Raw genomic sequence first — 15,161 nt, 5'->3', positions numbered from 1 at the left:
CAACATTTCACATTTGCAATGGCTTATCTCGCATTGACATTAACCTCTGATCTTGCAATGTTAATCGCTTAAATGATCTTTTTCGATCAGCGGATATGTGATGTTTGTTCTTTCGGACATGTCCGACACATCAGAATTAAAGAAATTAGCTGCAAGGGGCACTGATTTAATTGTGTGGGGAAAGGTGAAAATTTGCACTAGAGCAGGATTCGAATTGGGAACTCCTGGTTAGCAGGCAGATGCGCTGAGGACTACGCCATATGGACACAGTGGACATCGCAACTTCACAGACTACACTTGCAGGCCTACTGTCACACACAAATTCTCAATTATCCACACACTAATGATGTAATGCCCCTTGTCCATTGTGCTTACTACTTTCGTCATTTCACCGATTCCCGCAATTGTTCGAGCATGGTGTGCGTGTGCACTAAAGGGATCATTGGCTGTGAGTGCCTTAATTATATAAGTGGTCTGAAAGAACAGAAACCATGTAACTATTTAATTAAGGCGAGGATGGCCATCATCCCTTTAGTGCAGATGCACACCAAGCTCGAACTCTTGTGGGAATCGGTGAAATGCCGAAACTAGTAAGCATAATGGGAAAGGACACTAAAGAGTAGTGCGTGGATAAGTTGAGAATCGGGGTCCGACGGTAGGCGTGGTAGAGTCTTTTGTGCAGAAGCGTTGGCCACTGTGTAAGTGTGGTGTAACGGTCAGCGCATCTGTGTAGTAACCAGGAGACTGCGGTTCGAACCCTAGCGCGGTATGAATTTTTACCTTTCCCATGCAATTAAATCAATGTCGGCTGGCAGCTAATGTCTTTAATTCCTTTTCACCTTTTCCCACGCAATTAAATCAATGCCCGCTGGCAGCTAACGTCTTTAATTCCTCTGTGTCCTTTCGTGTTTCCTACAATGGAGACAGTTCTGAGGCAATTGCTACCAGGCTCGCCTTGGATACTCGTATTCCTATCAGGCCATTATGTTCCTAATCCTTTAGGATCTCCACACAATAGGTCCATCGCAAAAATGTTTTTCTGATCTAATTTAATCTTCCGGCAACGGCCATGCCGCAGTGGATACGCCGGTTCCCGTGAGATTACCGAAGTTAAGCGCTGTCGGGCGTGGTCGGCGCTTGGATGGGTGACCATCCAGGCCGCCATGCGCTGTTGCCATTTTTCAGGGTGCACTCAGCCTCGTAATGCCAATTGAGGAGATACTGCAAGGAATAGTAGCGGCTTCAGTCAAGAATACCATCTTACGACCGGGAGAGCGGTGTGCTGACCCCACGCCCCTCCTATCCGCATCCTCCACCGAGGATGACACGGCGGTCGGATGGTCCCGGTAGGCCACGAGTGGCCAGAAGATGGAGTGCTATATAATAATAATAATTTAAACTTGCAGTACAATCTATTTGATATAATCTTATTCATCTTTGAACCGTTTCACCTATCATCTAACACTTGAACGCCCACATCTCTACAAGTTCATTGAAGGCAAAGATGAATTCCAGCAACATATTTGTTCCTTTAAAAAAGGAATTCAATGAGAGTGCGCTGTATATGCGCAACATCTATGTCCACCATTTTGCAAATGCAGCCTGTGGTCACGTTTCAATTATTAATGTCTTCAAAACGTGTCAATACACAGTATATAGTCTGTAGATTATGCTAATATAGTCGTTTTATTACATTATTCGAATCGCAGTTGTAACAAAGGGTTGCTCACAACTTTCAGCAGTTGTCAAAAAACTGGAACTGATATTTAACTGGTGTCATTGAGATGTTGTGTAAAAGATGAGACAGACAGTAGGGGATTTTACTTTATTATACGAGATTTCAAACGGTAACTTCATTTTTCTTGTTACAGCCAAGCCACGGCCGGCAGTGATAGCTGACTGTAAATTCTTTCGTTCCACGGTCTAGTAACAGGAAGTCAGCACCGAGGAAGGGCACCTTGATCACGCGCCTCCCTCATGTGCTTACGAGGTAACGCCGTTCCAGGAGTCCGTTAGCAGGCAATGCTCTGGAAAGTTCAACTGCCGCCCCCGTGGGTTTCTCGGTTCCGGCCAATCAGGGCGGAGGAATCCGCGTGGTGCGTCGAATATACCCGGCCGGCCGTCGCCGAGCCCGCTCTCTCTTGCCTTCTCGCTCTCTAGGACACGCACCCTGTAGCAGTGTAGATCCACCCACTTCTCCCGGTGCTGCGGCACTGCGGGACTTAGTTTAGGCAGACAACAACTTTCGTTAGCTTCGCGAACTATGTTTCGCCAAACTCTACGTTCTGGCTTACACTCAGCTCCCTAGGCCTATGTGACATGCTTTCGACAATAGATGGCCTTTATCTAAAAATTATCCTATTCATTCCATAACGCCCACCGCCTGCCCATACGCCCATCCTGTACAGTTGAGTAGTAAAATGTAGAATTGTTGGATGATTCCATTCCAATTTGTCCTACAGTGATCCCCACATACGTATTGGGACGCTATCATGATAATCACAATTCCGTAATCTACAATACTGATCGCCAAACAGATGTTTTAGGACGGTATTCAAAACAACATGCGATATCGGCTCCTGAATAATAAAGGAAGATGAACAGCAACATCTACATCAGGAAGATTTTAGAACCAGAAGTACTTTCCATTTTCAAACAACTAGTCGCACTGTTCAGTATTTCAAGAATAAAAGTTGCTGGGCGCCATGTTGTAAGGTCAGTGGAAGGCCTTTTGAAGAACGACAGGTACCAATGCTCTCGTTTCCCGCACTTTCCTCTTGCAGCGTCACACATCAAACGTGTTAGGGATGTCGTGGATATAATTGGTCACCTACCTGCTTGTCACAGTACTCCAGCCACCACTCTCGATATTATCAGGATCCACATACGAACCATACAGACGTGAGTTGCCTAGGCACATATCCAGGTCGTCTTTGTTTATTCTATTATATTGCGTTTAGAGGCTCTGATGTCAGCACATCGATGTTTTACAACGTTTGATCTCCTATATATCAAATACATCCTACGATATTAATCGTTCATGTGTTATCTTGTACCTAATAAGTGGCGTTAAAATCACTTCAGACGCCTGTATCTTTCTTGTTATAGAGAGTTTTACAGTCATTAGTATTAAGCTAAAACTGCCATCAAACTGACGATCGATTTGAATACCACAGTGCTGTACTAGGCATGACCCATTGGAGTTGGTCATCCCTGTCTGTCTTTGCATTGATTCATTAGGCCAGTTATAAGAGGTTCTATAGTTTAATGTGGACTCAAAACCATTGTACAACTAGTCAGATTTCATTTTAAGAAATCATCGTCAGGTGCAGGGAACAATAAGTAATAGGGAAAAATATCTATAACCCACTGAGTAACGAACCCTCGACCTACGTCTGGAACGTATCCATATAGTCGCCAAGTCACGAGATACTAAGGAGAGATTCATATTTTGTACAGATTTTGGAACAAATCTTGGCATCATAACTGTCCAGAGCAGAAGGTGTAACAAAGCTGGGGACAGATCCAGGCATATCTGTTCAAGTATGGTTACCTAATGCAAAAAGTCGACTTTTGCTGATGCTCTGTAAGTAAGGAGTATTGTAGGTGTCTACAGAAAATGTTACACTACTTAGACGAGATCGCAAAAGTACGACTGATAGTTGGAGGTCGACCTGAAGGTATACAGATAGTCCTCGTTGGTGAGATTGAGGCGTTAAGCAATGCGGCCGCTGTAGTACCATTCGAGTCAATTAGATTAGATATGAGCACCGTATGTTACCTTTTTCCATAAGGTATCTCATTGCTCAAAAAATGCCCTAACCACACTCCTACTTGTCGCCTTCAGTAAAAATGTTATCTTTGGAACAATTAACAGGCAAGGCAGGGAAGAGGTGCTAAGTGTGAAAAAGATTTCCTCCTGAAGGGAGCGGAAGAGAACAATGTTGGACGAAATTGATGTAGAAGATACGGGATGAGTTAAAGAGAGGCTAATCTGGCCAAACCAAGATGGTGTGTTAAGGTAACAACTCAGGTGTAATCATATTGTCTCTAGACGTCAATAAGCGCCATTTATCTGGCTACTTCCACAAAGTTCCATTTTATTCGTAAGGACTAGTTCTGTACCATATATTGCAGCTGCCAGTTACGTCTATCGCTAACTGCGGATACGGAAGCTGTATTTTTTTAGATGATTGGAGACAATCTGCTCCGACCTGAGTTCATACTAATTTGGCAATTGCCGAGACACCTAAGTTGGTGCGCTTGCGACAGATTCCTTTCGGCTACAACGATGTTTCCAGAAACCCTTGCATGCAATAAACTGAAATCAATGTAAAAAATGATTTCGTGAATTTTTTACAGTTTTTCAAGAAGGCGATGATTTTCTGTTTCTTTACACATTGCCGAAAAAAAAATCCGAAGTAACCAGAAGGGAGGGGGGAAACGAAATGAAAGTTCACGCGTTAAGAGGGCACGTGATGTAATTTTGGTGACTACAAAATAGAGCGAAATTTGCAAAGAACTAGACAGTTTGAGCCTAACTGTCAGTATGACGTTCTGCCTACTGGATAAACACGCTGATTCGTTGGAAAGAGTGTCATAAAGACGTTGTATTCCCTATGGAGGCAAGATGGCCCACAAGCGCTGTAGCTGGTCCTTGACATCCAAGCTGATTCCACTCATGTTCTATCGGGAAAGATCAGGGGATCTTGCTAGCCACGTGGGTACCTCAACATCACGCAGACAATTTTTAGAGGCACATTCCAAGCGTGGACGAGCATTGTCGTGCTGAAAAATGTCACCAAGACACTGTCACATGAGTGTTAGCGCAGAAAGAGGCAGGAGTTCCCTCAGCCATTAAGAGTCAGGACCAGAGGTCATGGCCGATAGCTCTCCAAACCATGATTCCAGTAGTAACACCGCTGCGCACCACGAAAGCAATGAGAGAATGGGACATCTCCCAAAGTCGCCACTATACTCAGTGACGATGGTCATCCGAGATAGCGCAGAACTGCGATTCAATCGCTGAACACATTGCTGTGCCATTCATTGCCACGCTTTCCGATTTCGGTAACACTCCAAACGCAGCCATCTGTGCTGTTGTATTAACAGCAGACTATGCACGGGAACGTAATTTCCTAGCTGCTGCTGCTGCTAGTATCCGACCAATGGTGCAGGCAGTCCATTACTTGTTATCGTATTGCAGGCGCAAATGTGAAAAGGTTACGTTGTGCGTTACCACCCTACCTTTCGGTAGTCAGAGAGGGTCGACTGGAACCTTGGCGACGAGTATAACATCCCCCACGTTTCCATGCAGATCAACACTGAGCCACTGTCAGATCCGAATGCCCCACAAATCTCGCTATGCACGTTTCAGCCAGCCGGAGAAATGGAAATTCGCAAGCGGATCCCCTTAAAACTGTAAGTTGGTGGTAACGCTGCGTCACACGAGAACGGGATGGCTCCGCGTCCTTCATACAGAGCACTCAACGTTTGACACTGTCCACGCGTCTTCTATACCTTACCAGGTCTGGTAACAACACTAAACGGGAACGACACTAACAAATTCTGTTGGCAGCTCTACCTGTCACAGAGAACTGCGACTCTAATCATTTACTTACCCACCGACGGTGAGAACGTGTAAGAAATTACATTGACATCCGATCATGTATCTGGATGCTTCACTTTATTGTCAGAGAGTATACTTTCGAAAAATCACAAGCTGTATGAAATTCCATTAGTTTAAATTATATAGAAGACGATACTGAGGTACCTGTATACAATCAAAACGACCAGAATGAAATAGAATGATCACAAACTAACTCATTCTTCATATATCTACAAGCATAAAACTTTCCTAATGCAATCTATGTTTGTAAAACGTAATAGATAACAGGAAATACGTCAAATGATGTTAAACTGAATCTCTATCAACCCTGCAGTTAAGTTTTATCGGAAATATAGAATACAGAAAGTCATCTAGCAGATAGGGAAATAAGTTAATGGGGCAAACTACATGGGTAAAAGTGGCGTATGTTTTTTTGTCACAGAAACTGTAGAATCCATTTCAAAGAGGTTTCTTTTGGATAAATGTCTAGTAATGAAAAGTGTAGCTTTGCTGTAAAGAAAGGCTCAAAATTTTGAATGATCGTTTTACATTGTTGTGGTAACCACTCTATCATTTTATCAGTTAAAAATATATGTGCCGAAAATAATTAAAAACATGAGATCATTTTGACATAGGCAGACTGAATATACAATCTTGATAAAAATCTACCGAAGACTTGCAAGCATCTTACGAATGTATTAAACCATTAAATATTGCAAAATACATGTGGTAGAAAGAAGGAACACTTACAGCATAACGTTTACTCATGTATGCCATACATTTCGTGCCCAACTTTAGCTACAGAGGCAATAATACTTCAGCTTATTACTGTTACAATTTACTATACTCTCGTATCTGTTGAAGAGGGAGGCGCACGTGTCACCCTCAGATTTAGATTCAGTACTGCACTCGTCTCTCCCGAATTTTTGAAACACCCCTGATCATATAGTATACAAAAATAAATAAAGAAGTCCGGAGGATTGAGATCAGATGATCTCAGAGGCCCAGGTACAAGCTGTGTTCTCTAATACCAATATTGGACACATTGGGGAGCTATATTTTGTTGGGTCAGATAAGAAGTAAAATGTGGTGGTGGCTCATCATGTGAATGCAACATTTCCCAGCCATGGCCCAAGGCTGACATCTGAATCCAATTTGACTTGGGTTTAATTCAAAAGTTTACGTTTCAATTACGTTTGTAGTAACTAAGCCAATATTTCATACTACAGTCAGTGGCGGCTCGTAGTTAATTTACCGATTTTTGTTATGATGTTTAAATAGTGAAGCAGTATTTAATTTTTCGGAAATTTGTGTCAAATTCCTATGGGACCAAACTGCTGAGGTCATCGGTCCCTAGGCTTACACACTACTTAATTTAACTTAAGTTAACTCAAGCTACTGACAACACGCACACACCCATGCCCGAGGGAGAACTCGAAACTCCTTGGGGAAAGCCGCGCGAACCATGGCAAGACGCCCCAGACCGCACGGCTAGCCAGCGCGACAGCTTTATTTAATTTTATATAATTTTCCCCTGTGACTGCCATTTGTTGAGCAATTCTGCTGTATCGTTTAAGCATGTATATTTGTCCAAATGCTGAGTGTACAGAGTTTGTCATTAAAAGTTGCTATTACTTGTAGAGATGACAGTATGAGGTCACGACTTTCAAACGGCAGAGTACCAGACTGAAGTTACCAGAGTGCGTTAGACTGGCGCGATGTCCACCATTCATATTTCATCTGAATGTACAAATGAACGAAGTATGGATGAATGAGAGATTATTCAATTGGCAGAAAGCAGCCCGACAAGCACGAGCAGAACTTCTACATTTATCAGTGCTCCACATTCAAGAGTACGGCGGACGTTACGTATGCACGGCCTCTGTCTTTATAGTTTTAAAGAGGATTCAACACCTTCAAGAAGGAGATGAAGTTACATCACTGGAGTTTTATCGTTGGGTAATTGCATATCGTTTCATTATATGGCTCAAATGGCTCTGAGCACTATGGGACTTAACATCTATGGTCATCAGTCCCCTAGAACTTAGAACTACTTAAACCTGACTAACCTAAGGACATCACACAACACCCAGCCATCACGAGGCAGAGAAAATCCCTGACCCCGCCGGGAAGCGAACCCGGGAACCCGGGCGTGGGAAGCGAGAACGCTACCGCACGACCACGAGATGCGGGCAATTGCATATCGACGAGTAATCCTATGAATACGATGTGTGCTGAAGCCGCTTTCACTCGTGATGGTATCCATCACACTTGGAACTCACTTTGGTGACCCGACGGAAACCCAGACACCTTTATGGAGATACATTTTCAAATAAACGTCTCAGCAGTTGTATATTGTGGTGTGTTAGAAGTCAGTTGATTGGACCTGTCGTGTTAGCGCATTGTACTGCGGGGCACCTTTTATCAATATTTTCTTGTTAACGAGCATCCTGGATTACTAGAAGTGGTTCCGTTGGCGATAAGAATGGTTATGTTCCTCAAGCATGACGGAGCCACTAAACTTTCAACTCATCAGGTGACACATCATCTAAACCTAAGGTTCCCTGGAACATGGATCGTTACAAATAATCGCGTTTCCAGGCCACCAAGGTCCATGAACCTTATCCCTTAAGCGACGTCTTGAAAAAGTAAACGCAAGAGACGAATTGGTTTTTCTGATTATAAAGTGTGCTGTCCTTACTTACGGACGTCAAGATGGTCCCAGAAAATACACTTGCGGTGCTTTTAAGAGAACTAGAAAGTTCACTGAAGCTGTGGGTGGAGTTTATGAAAGTGAACTTTGAACTTAATCCTTTACCTTTGCTCAACGCCTTCTGTAAGTATTTGTTTAGAAACGTCCTAGCGGCTATATCTCTGCAAACAGTAATAGATGGAAAGTCTGAAAGAGGTGTCCACTACTAGCTACTCAAAACCCTGGTGGGAATAGTAAATATAAGTGGACTAGCCTACTCTAAATCGATGCCTTATCTTTTATGTATATTGCAAGGTAAGATCTTGCCAATGGCTACCTGTTGTGCAGAGTGCGGTGTTGTAATGTAGCATGTGCGTACATTACAGCTTCCTGCTCTAGAATTTATCTTTGGCACAGAAAAATATCCTTCAGGAATCTACCGAGATCCACACGCAATGGCTGCTCCCATAAGGACCTGTGTATTCGCAGCACCAGTGGCAATCAATATGCAAAATATTAAACCCATCCATATTAAACGCATCCAAAATAACGAATAAATGGTTTTACACTACTGAAATCAAACATTAACCACACTAACCACTGTGAAACTCTTATTACATTGTTATTGCCCCTCCGTGAGGACACATTGACTGACTGACAACTACACAGAAATATATAGCGCAAATAAAGCCTGAAAAGTGAAATTATGGCTGTTGGCTGTCAGGAAAAACAGCCGCCTTTTTAAATGTCATGGTGAATCTTTTATTCGAATACTTCTCTGTCAGATATGTCGTCGGACACTAGGTTCTACCAAGTTTTGTACTGCATGACGAGCATAGTTGCCCTATCGAATTAGCAGCATCGGTAAACACTTATATATGGTTCGTTCCTTAGCTTGGTTCCTAAATGTTAAAGCAATCAAGTGATCTGAAGGAACCCTTCTTTCCGTCAGAAATGACATGCAGCACGTGGTCGATGTTCTGTTCTCCCATAGCTTTCTTTCGTTCCCCACTATGCCTCGGAAAAAATTTGGATCGACAGACTCAGTGTCGTGCGGGAGTCGGTGGGGGTGGTCAGGGGATGGGAAGGGGGCAGAGTTGCCAGTGTGCAGCCAGGCACGCTTGACAAGGTTTCATGTGTACCTACAAAACTGGCAACACAGAGACCACGTGGTGCTCTAGAATGAGATTCGATTTGATGGTGGCCAGTCCCTGTCACACAGTTCTCTGAAACGCCAATCAACTGCAACTGAAGTGCTTACTGAAAACTCCGGCTTGGTAAGTAAGTCCATGAAGCAATTTAGCGATCATTTCAGTATAATACCTTTTGACAGTTAAATATATCTTGCAATAATTAGTGAACCGATATATTCGCAGTAGTTATTGTTTACGATATAAGAACAAAAGCGTTAGCACTAGTGTGTGTCGGAGCATTACACAAAATCACATAATTTCACTATGAGAGAGCTGTTTGTCAAACCACTTCCACAGCTGATATACTCTGACCGGAAAAAACTGTGTGATTAGCGTTCCAGAGAACTGTGTGGACAGGGACTGGCCACCATCAAATCGGATCTCATTCTAGAGCGTCACGTGGTCTCTGTGTTGCCAGTTTTGTAGGTACACGTGAAACCTTTTCAAGTGTGTCTGGCTGCACACTGGCAACTCTGCCCCCCTCCCATACACACACCACCCCCACCCACTCCCGCACGACACTGAGTATGTCGATCCAAATTTTTTCCGAGGCATAGTGGGGAACGAAAGAAATCTATGGGAGAACAGAATATCGGCCACGTGCTGCATGTCATTTCTGACGGAAAGAAGGGTTCCTTCAGATCACTTGTGTGCTTTAACATTTAGGAACCAAGCTAAGGAACGAACCAGATATAAGTGTTTACCGATGCTGCTAATTCGATAGGACAACTATGCATGTCATGCAGTACAAAACGTGGTAGAAACTAGCGTCCGACGACATATCTGACAGAGAAGTATTTGAATAAAAAATTCACCATTACATTTAAAAAGGCTGCTGTTTTTACAGACAGCCTGAAATCAAACATTAACCACACTAACCACTGTCAAACTCTTATTACAATGCATTGTTGTTAGCCCTCCTTGAGGACACATTGAGTGACTAACAACTGCACAGAAAAATGTAGCGCAAATAAAGTCTGAAAAGTGAAATGATGGCTGTTGCCTGTACTTTAAAAATTACAAAGAGCGCGAGGCAAAGGTACAATCTCCACCTGTACTGTTTAATATATGCCCCAAAATGAGGAAGAAGTTTCTCAGAATATACATTTGGAGCAAAGCGCCCTATGGTCGCGAATCATGGTCTGTGGTAAAATCGGAAAAGAGGGGAATTGAGATGTTGTGCTATGGAAGGACGTTGGGACAGGTAGACTGATAAGGTAAGAAATAAAAGGAATAGTTTCCATGGTACTTCTGGTACATGTGGAAGATAAAAACTGTAGGGGAAGGCAGGGATTAGACTATTTGTAGCAAATATTTGAGGACGTTAGCTGCAAGCTGAAAGATTGCCTCGTGGTACCAAACCTCTAAAACTTCCCTTGACTGATATTGTGGTGTGGATCTGCTAATATGTGACTACATTATAATTTACATCCAATTTTACGCCAAAATCTACCTTAAAGTTTGGTGTTGAGTTGGCTGTTAACCTGTGACAAATTAATTGTTTACACCAGCGACTGTTCTTTTACAGTCTAGATTCTCATACCTGACAGTAGATTGCAAAGTACAAATAGTTTTCTCCTTTTCATTGGCCTCTTTACTCATGTCTTTACTTTCTTTGTTACTATTGTCCATGTTACTGTAAGTATCCCCAGCATATGCTCTTATTATCTCATTTACTTGCACACCCAATTTTGTAGTATTTTCACTGCATTCTTCTGTTTTACTATCAGGAGCATGTATTTTTTCATAAATATCACCCTTCTTTTTTGTTTTTTCGTTCTCTTTTACTTTTTCCTTGAGGTCTTCCCTAGTTTCATCAATACAATCCCAAATATATCAAATATACGTACCATATTCATTACCTTTTCAGTGGTAGCCTTCTTGGCATACTCTACTATATTACAGTTAGCATATCTAACAAACAGTTCTAATTTATCAGTTTTATGACTCATAGCTTGTACTCTATTCCTCACTTACTCTCCGTTTATTTTACGAAATTTGAACAAAAAAGCTTGGAACATTTCCTGCATTTCTGGTGTCGCGGTATGATCTCATTTTACAACAAAATTACTTATTTTACAGTTAGTATTCTTGATAATTCTACTTTGTTTTACCTGATAGTCCTCTTTCGTATTCGACTGCATAAAACATATGCTACTAAATTAGGTTGTTCTTTAAAATCGACAGGTTGTTCTTGTAAGCCCTTCATTTCTGTTTAAGTAACAGTGCTAACTGTTGTTACCTCGTTCCTTCCATTGTTAATATGCCTAACACATGCTTCTATCCTTTCAGTTAAATCCTCAGAATCGTTAACAAGTTCAATGTTATTATGCTTAATAGGTGAGTCTATAATCACATTACTATAGTCACTATAATTATCCTTACTATCTGAAGCTACTTTTGCAGCGAAATTCATTGCTTATCTTTCATAAAAATTCTCAGTCATTTTATTAAAATTTTCATAGATAGTCTCATGCAGTTTGTCCAATGTCATGATGAGCAACAATTACATTTTTTCCCATCAGGTCTCTGCTGATCACTAAGAAGCTGAACATTCTCATCAGTAGGATTTATTTTACTGTTTTTATACCAATCACATTCTACTGCTTCATTTAGTGACACCAACAACAATTTGTTAATCTGCTCTTAGGAATCGTCTATCCTCTTATTAAGAGCATCTAATTTATCACGAATATCGCCAAAACTGTTGTATGTCTTCTTGCCCCGTTTATTTATTTCATTGTCAACTCGCATGTCTCCTTCGACAATAAGCCATATATAGAAAATATTCCTTAAGATTTCGCCTCATTTTCCAGTAGTATTCTCCTTGATATATTTATCTAATTTAATTATAGTTATTCTGACATGTGCTTCTACGGCTAAGGTTTTGTATCATCATTCTTATTTCATTATCTTTGAGCCTGACCCAGGTACCTGGTGTCATTTTCTGCTCTTCCATTTTCTCTGAATTACTGGTCAGTCTTTATTTTAACTGAACTCAGTTTCTAATTACTACATGCCCTGTTACAGCTAATGTGAACCTCAATTTACTTTATGTAAGATCCAGCGACCTCCTGACGACATTGCTGTTTGAAGTATGTGCCGCTGCTGCAAACGTGTATCGAACTCTGGGCCTCTCAGATTGCTTCCTGCGCTCCCAGGGCACATCATTCCTTCCTCTGGTTATGTGAATGGCCTCGCTAAATGTGTTTCTGCAGTCTCATTTTCTTCTTTCTCGTGACATCTTGACGATCGTTCATTACATCTCACTCGTAAAATGTTCGTAGCCCTTGGACACGATTCAAATTTTCTGCAACATGAACCTATTACTTTTTTTCCAGACTTTTACACTTTACAGTTAATTTTAATTCATAGTTTACTTCTTACTCCACTTTCCAACACATGTCGAAATGCATCTGCCATCTTTAACACAGACGTTTCAGTAAAATTGTTTTTAACGGCACAAGCGATGGCATGTGCAAGAACTCCCATGTGCACCCCATATCCTAAACAAAGGTTTTAAAAATATTTCCCCACAAGGTATTCCACGTACAAGACCCTCTCAGGGTAGATATCAACTATGTTAGTGTCTCAGTTTAATCATCAGACCTTAGAAAGTGGTGCAGGTGGCATACAGTATAATGGGCCATACCTTCTCGCTCGAGACTGCGTAAATTAACCCTTCATCGGAACACGTTGATGAAGTGACACATAGGATCCCCACCTACCTGTTTTCTGTGAATCTCTCGCTGTTGTAGCACACTGGATTATTCAGTAGATGCAGGCAGATAACCTGTGATTATAAATGGGAGTATGAGTAGTCAATATACTTGAAATAAGTCCCAGAATGTTGTTACGGTGCATTTATTACTGAACACCGTAAAACAGTATCGACGCGCAAGTTGCCGAAGTGGCGTCAAATCGAAATACACTCCTGGAAATTGAAATAAGAACACCGTGAATTCATTGTCCCAGGAAGGGAAAACTTTATTGACACATTCCTGGGGTCAGATACATCACATGATCACACTGACAGAACCGCAGGCACATAGACACAGGCAACAGAGCATGCACAATGTCGGCACTAGTACAGTGTATATCCACCTTTCGCAGCAATGCAGGCTGCTATTCTCCCATGGAGACGATCGTAGAGATGCTGGATGTAGTCCTGTGGAACGGCTTGCCATGCCATTTCCACCTGGCGCCTCAGTTGGACCAGCGTTCGTGCTGGACGTGCAGACCGCGTGAGACGACGCTTCATCCAGTCCCAAACATGCTCAATGGGGGACAGATCCGGAGATCTTGCTGGCCAGGGTAGTTGACTTACACCTTCTAGAGCACGTTGGGTGGCACGGGATACATGTGGACGTGCATTGTCCTGTTGGAACAGCAAGTTCCCTTGCCGGTCTAGGAATGGTAGAACGATGGGTTCGATGACGGTTTGGATGTACCGTGCACTATTCAGTGTCCCCTCGACGATCACCAGTGGTGTACGGCCAGTGTAGGAGATCGCTCCCCACACCATGATGCCGGGTGTTGCCCCTGTGTGCCTCGGTCGTATGCAGTCCTGATTGTGGCGCTCACCTGCACGGCGCAAAACACGCATACGACCATCATTGGCACCAAGGCAGAAGCGACTCTCATCGCTGAAGACGACACGTCTCCATTCGTCCCTCCATTCACGCCTGTCGCGACACCACTGGAGGCGGGCTGCACGATGTTGGGGCGTGAGCGGAAGACGGCCTAACGGTGTGCCGGACCGTAGCCCAGCTTCATGGAGACGGTTGCGAATGGTCCTCGCCGATACCCCAGGAGCAACAGTGTCCCTAATTTGCTGGGAAGTGGCGGTGCGGTCCCCTACGGCACTGCGTAGGATCCTACGGTCTTGGCGTGCATCCGTGCGTCGCTGCGGTCCGGTCCCAGGTCGACGGGCACGTGCACCTTCCGCCGACCACTGGCGACAACATCGATGTACTGTGGAGACCTCACGCCCCACGTGTTGAGCAATTCGGCGGTACGTCCACCCGGCCTCCCGCATGCCCACTATACGCCCTCGCTCAAAGTCCGTCAACTGCACATACGGTTCACGTCCACGCTGACGCGGCATGCTACCAGTGTTAAAGACTGCGATGGAGCTCCGTATGCCACGGCAAACTGGCTGACACTGACGGCGGCGGTGCACAAATGCTGCGCAGCTAGCGCCACTCGACGGCCAACACCGCGGTTCCTGGTGTGTCCGCTGTGCCGTGCGTGTGATCATTGCTTGTACAGCCCTCTCGCAGTGTCCGGAGCAAGTATGGTGGGTCTGACACACCGGTGTCAATGCGTTCTTTTTTCCATTTCCAGGAGTGTACTTACACCCAGTGAACGGTCTACCCGATGGGAGGCCCTAGTCACACGTCATTTACATTTAATTTACCGTAAAACACTTTATAATGAAGTAACTGAAACAATTTATTGCGAAAAGTTACTAAAAACCAAGAGCACAGTTAAGACGAGTAGTATGTAGGGCAGACTCGGATTACATTCCATTACCAACTGTCACAAAAGAACAGGCTCTGAGTAATTGGCTCGCAGCTCATATCTCTTGCATACTTCATAAAACTTCGTAGCTATTCGTATATCGTCGGTAACTTAACAATATTCATTTGTTCACTGTTTTAACTGG

The 15,161-nt window shown here is 43.2% G+C and overlaps 1 pseudogene; it reads left to right on the top strand.

Annotated features, from left to right (window-relative positions):
- The first annotated feature begins 1,059 nt into the window (after nt 1–1,059).
- On the top strand, nt 1,060–1,177 carry LOC126425278 (5S ribosomal RNA; annotated as a pseudogene).
- Nucleotides 1,178–15,161: the final 13,984 nt, after the last annotated feature.

The sequence above is a fragment of the Schistocerca serialis genome, chromosome 1 (genome assembly GCF_023864345.2).
Source record: "Schistocerca serialis cubense isolate TAMUIC-IGC-003099 chromosome 1, iqSchSeri2.2, whole genome shotgun sequence".
In the NCBI taxonomy this organism is placed as follows: Eukaryota; Metazoa; Arthropoda; class Insecta; order Orthoptera; family Acrididae; genus Schistocerca; species Schistocerca serialis.
Note: the sequence above shows the minus strand (reverse complement) of the source record. Positions and strands in the feature narration are given on the sequence as shown.